Raw genomic sequence first — 6,037 nt, forward strand, 5'->3', positions numbered from 1 at the left:
CTTGCTCAGGCTGATTTTGAACTCCTGACCTTGAGCAATCCACCCACCTCAGCCTCCCAGAGTGAGCCACCTAGCCTGGCCGATAAGGAGGACTTGTGAATGAGTTGTTGCAAAGTATGGCCTCCATCATTTTCAAGAACAATGCAAGAAAAGATTAATGTTCTTTTTTATTTTTGAGACAGAGTCTCACTTTGTTGCCCAGGCTAGACTGAGTGCCATGGCGTCAGCCTAGCTCACAGCAACCTCAAACTCCTGGGCTCAAGCGATTCTGCTGCCTCAGCCTCCCGAGCTGGGACTACAGGCATGCACCACCATGCCCGGCTAATTTTTTCTATATATATTAGTTGGCCAATTAATTTCTTTCTGTTTATGGTAGAGACGGGGTTTCGCTCTTGCTCAGGCTGGTTTCGAACTCCTGACCTTGAGCAATCCGCCCTCCTCGGCCTCCCAGAGAGCTAGGATTACAGGCGTGAGCCACCGCGCCCGGCAAGATTAATGTTCTTTTCAAAATTTATTTTGTGCATTAGTAACCATAACATGGACCCCAAACCGGATCACATGAGTTCTAGGTTGATAAAGCTTACACACACGTCTCTGTCCCTAACCTTCAGAGAGGAAGGGTGCTACTGCTGGTATGTAGATTTTGATTCTGATGTACTACAGGGGATTCTGACATGCACCCTCATCTCTACCCCGGCCTCATCGAGAACCACTGATTAGCACTTCTCAGAAGCACTAGCAGCCTTGCAAAGGCCAAACCCTACAGCCATCAGGCCTTTCTAGCTCAGCTCCTCCAGGTCCTCGTCTTTCCCCCACACCTGTGTCACTGCTCTGTGTCAAAGCTCTGTGCTCACCTGGTTCTCTCTTCATATTTCTGCAGCTTTCTGCCTGCTCCTCTGACTCCTCTTTTGGTTTTCTTGCCTTCTGACTCCCAGGTGTGGGCTTGTCCCCCAGATACCATCCTCAGCCCTCTCCTCTACATAGGGTTATTGGATCAGAAGAAACAGGCTGCCAGATTTAGCAAATAAAAACACAGAATGCCCAGTTACATTTGAATTTCAGATAAATACTGAACAATTTTTTTTTAGTATATTTTTATCTGACAACCCTGTCCAGAAATAATGTAATGCTCTCAACACGAGTTCCTTTGCTTTTCTTTATTTTTGCAATTTTGGTTTACACGGTGAATTTGAAAATCTATCAGTAAACAGAAAAATCAAACATATTGACTGGGAGCATCATCTGTGCATGAATATTCAGCAGCTGACTCTGTTGATTGGCCTTGTTATGTATTCAGCATTTCTGGGTGGCTCCAAGATGGAACTGTTCTCACACGGAAAGAACCGCCCTGGAGGAAGCCTAGATCATTCATCAAATCACTCGGTCATCCAGTCACACGTTTATTTGGTGGAATTCAGCATGTTCTTCTCTATTTACAAGGTCAGGGCTTTTGGCAAGGGAAGTAGCTCAAGTTGACCCATATTTCCCCTTCTTCTAAACCACTGGTTTGGGGTTTTTATTTTTCTTCATATAGAATCTAATGAGCCTAATTCTCTCCTTGCTCAGAAAGGCTCTTGCAGGAAGGAAAATGAGTCTTCCCGTTGTTACATAAATTCTCATGGGGCTTCCCTTTATAAGTTTATGACAGCCAGGAGTTGAGCCCAGAGCTCTGAGCGAAACAGTCACACACTGATTTATGATGGCAGCTGCTGCTAAATCTCACCCCTCTTTCCTTCTTACAGAGCCATGTTACCTTGGGGTTACAAAACTCTTTCCACTGTTATTCAGGGGAATAATAATAAAATGCCAGGTTGCAAGTATAAACATGATCATTCTCTGCCTATTATTGTAAATCAAATCTTACCTTGCATCAGAAGCACAGAAAACATTTTGTACTGTCAGCCACCTCAAGCCTTGGTAGCAGTCTGTCTTTATGTAAGCCTGGGGTGACCTGAGGCATTGTTTGAGCTGCACTGACCAGGGAAGATGGTCACACGGGTGACCTGGCTGTTTCTTCTTTAGACCCAACTGACCACTTTCCTCAAGCAAAACGCTGTCTTGGCCTAAGTGTAGCATTGGGTTTAATGATGTGAGCTCAGGACACCAACTGCCTAGGTTCAAATTTTGACTCTAGAATTTACCATCTGTGTGACAATGGCAAGTCAATTAACTTCCCTGAGATCAGTTTCCTGGGCTTTCAAACAGGAGTGATGATGGTAACTATGCTATAGGACTGTCCTCAGGTTTAACTTAGTCAGTACACAACACTTAGAGCAGGGCCTAGCACTTATAAAAAGTGTTGTTTCTTTTTATTTATTTTTTTGCACGGAAAATATTTAATATTGGGTCTGGTATGTAGAATTTCTTCTAGCTAACCTAGAGGTTAGTTCCTAATATCTTTATTCTTCATTAACTTTGACCGTGTGTTAATTTACATCTGTAAGGTTTGCAAGTTGATTTCTATTGTCATTCTTTTAAAGATTTTTAAAGGTCTCTAGAATGCCAAAAAATATTATTTCAAAAATGTAGTTGTAAACTTTAAAGAAAATCATGCAATTCAATTCACCAAAAGGGCTTTTAAAAAAACTGAAATTTAGAATGAGCAGTTCAAACTGTTAAATATAACGGTACTGTGCATGTGGCTTTCCAGACCCATATTCACTATCCCCCTTACTAAATGTTCACCGTTTTCTGCTTCTCATTCTCTGCAAGTGGGCAGAGAGGTGAGGCCTCTGCACACAGGCCGACACCCCACATGTGAACCCCCACGTGAGCCCTCTGCGCACAGCCCCACAGCCCCCATGTGAGCCCTCTGCACACGGTCCGACACCCCCCACGTGAGCCCTCTGCGCACGGCCCCACAGCCCCCACGTGAGCCCTCTGCGCACGGCCCCACACGCCCCACGTGAGCCCTGCACACGGCCCCACACGCCCAATGTGAACCGTCTGCACACGGTCCGACACCCCCCACGTGAGCCCTCTGCGCACAGCCCCACACCCCCCACGTGAGCCCTCTGCCCACGGCCCCACACGCCCCACGTGAGCCCTCTGCGCACGACCCCAACACCCCCACGTGAGCCCTCTGCACACGGCCCCACAGCCCCCACGTGAGCCCTCTGCACACGGCCCCACAGCCCCCACGTGAACCCTCTGCCCACGGCCCCACAGGCCCCACGTGAGCCCTCTGCGCACGGCCCCACGCCCCCCACGTGAGCACTCTGAGCACGGCCCTACCACAGCCCCCACGTGAACCCTCTGCCCACGGCCCCACAGGCCCCACGTGAGCCCTCTGCGCACGGCCCCTACACCCCCCACGTGAGCCCTCTGCCCACGGCCCCACACCCCCCACGTGAACCCTCTGTGCACGGCCCCACACCCCCCACGTGAGCCCTCTGCGGCACGGCCCCACACCCCCCCCACGTGAGCCCTCTGCGCACGGCCCCACACCCCCCACGTGAGCCCTCTGCGCACGGCCCCACACGCCCCACGTGAGCCCTCTGCGCACGGCCCCACGCCCCCCACGTGAGCCCTCTGCGCACGGCCCCACGCCCCCCACGTGAGCCCTCTGCCCACGGCCCCACGCCCCCCACGTGAACCCTCTGCGCACGGTCCCACAGGCCCCACGTGAGCCCTGCACACGGCCCCACACGCCCAATGTGAACCGTCTGCACACGGTCCGACACCCCCCACGTGAGCCCTCTGCGCACGGCCCCACACCCCCCACACGCCCCACGTGAGCCCTCTGCGCACGGCCCCACGCCCCCCACGTGAGCCCTCTGCGCACGGCCCCACGCCCCCCACGTGAGCCCTCTGCGCACGGCCCCACGCCCCCCACGTGAGCCCTCTGCGCACGGTCCCACAGGCCCCACGTGAGCCCTCTGCGCACGGCCCCATGCCCCCCACGTGAGCCCTCTGCGCACGGCCCCATGCCCACCACGTGAGCCCTCTGCGCACGGTCCCACAGGCCCCACGTGAGCCCTCTGCGCACGGCCCCACAGGCCCCACGTGAGCCCTCTGCGCACGGCCCCACAGGCCCCACGTGAGCCCTCAGCGCACGGCCCGACACCCCACGGGACCCCTTTGCCCACGGCCCCACACCTCACGTGAACCCTCTGCCCACGGCCCTGACACGCCCCACATGAACCCTCTGGGCACGGCCCCACACCCCCACATGAGCCCTCTGCCCACGGCCTGACACTCCCCAGGTGAGGCCTCTGCACACAGCCCAAAGCCCCCCACGTGAGGCCTCTCAAAAAGTTTTATTTGGCTGGGCGCGGTGGCTCCCGCCTGTAATCCTAGCACTCTGGGAGGCCGAGGTAGGCGGATTGCTCAGGGCCAAGAGCTCAAAACCAGCCTCAGCAAGAGTGAGACACCGTCTCTACTAAAAAAAAATAGAAAGAAAATAATTGGCCGACTAAAAACATATGGAAAAAATGAGCCGGGCATGGTGGCACATGCCTGTAATCCCAGCTACTCGGGAGGCTGAGGCAGGAGGATCGCTTGAGCCCAGGAGATTGAGGTTGCTGTGAGCTAGGCTGACGCCACAGCACTCACTCTAGTCTAGGCAACAAAGCAAGACTCTGTCTCAAAAAAGAAAAAGTGTTATTTATAATTTTGCTTCTAATGTAGTGGTTCCCAATTTTTTTTTAGGATGTAAGCCCCTACTTTAAAAAAAAAAAACATTTTCAGATTCTCATGTGTTAATAGACTTTTAAGATCTACATGAACAAATACACAACAACAAGAGACCGGCAAGAATTCAATGATGCTTCCGTACGGGGGTGGGGCTCCCACCACCAGGGCTTGTCCGAGAGTTGGGAAGGGTTTTCCTCTCCCTTCTGCTGCCTCTCTGTCGAGGACCTGTTTCGGCACGCTTGTGAGTGGTGGCCGCTGAGAAGGAGGCCGTCCCCTCTGGGAAGGAGAGTAAGCTCAGCAAAGCCTCCCGCACCCACGGGATGCCAGTGCTGGAGGGGAGCAAGTGCAGGCGCTGATGGGAGGCCTGCTCACCCCTGCAGCGACAAGCCAGATTTTGTGACTCACTCCTACTCTCTACTCATGGCCTGGGTCCTGACCTCTGGTCTAGGTTTACGCTCCCCACTTTCCTAGGACTAGGCTCCGTTGTGTAGTGTCCCTGGGGCCGGGAGATGGAGTTGGGCCTCTTTCTCTCTCCCTGTGTTCTCATTCTCACCTATCATTATTTCGTAAACCCTCATCCTAATTTCCTTAGACCCTTGCCTTTTAACGTTCACAGCCATAACTATCTGCTGTCTCTGTACTTGTTCCAACAAACCCTAATTCTCTTACAGGCTACTCTAGAGGGTCAGACTGATGAGGAATTGGTCCTAACTCTGGCTCCACCACTGTGTGACACTGGTCAAATCACTTCACCCCTTAGAGCCTCAATTTCCTTCTCTGTAGAGTAGGGAGACACAATTTTCTAGGTCATACAGTCCTGGGCATTTCAATGAGACAACGCATGTGAGGTGCCATGCACAGTGGAGGGCTGGGCACACAGAAAGGCTCAGTTTGGAAGGTTAACCTTGGGCACGGTGGCTCATGTCTATAATCCCAGCACTTTGGGACATCAAGGCGAGAGATGCCAGGAGTTTGAGACCAGCCTAGGCAACATAGACAACATAGTGAGCCCCTGTCTCTACAAAAATTGAAAGAAAAAAAAAATTGGCTGGGTGCTGTGGCTTGTGTCTATGGTCCCAGCTACTCGGGAGGCTGAGGCAGGAAGATAATTTGAGCCCATCTGTTCAAGGTTGCAGTGAGCTATGACCATGCCACTGCACTCCAGTCTGGGTGACAGAGTGAGATCCCATGTCTAAAAAAACAAAAGAAAAAAAAAGAAAGAAAGGTTAACCAGGCACAAAAGACTGTTATTTTCATAGAGTCTAAAAACAAAGCTCATTGAAAGAATCTCTTTATCCAATCCTATCCTCAAAACTGGACTCTAAATCTTTAGTCTAAACATTCACAAAATTAACACTGCTTTAAAATTCTTTCTTCTGTCTATCCTGTGACCTCTGACTTG

This window comes from Microcebus murinus, chromosome 21 (assembly GCF_040939455.1).
Source record: "Microcebus murinus isolate Inina chromosome 21, M.murinus_Inina_mat1.0, whole genome shotgun sequence".
Taxonomy (NCBI): domain Eukaryota; kingdom Metazoa; phylum Chordata; class Mammalia; order Primates; family Cheirogaleidae; genus Microcebus; species Microcebus murinus.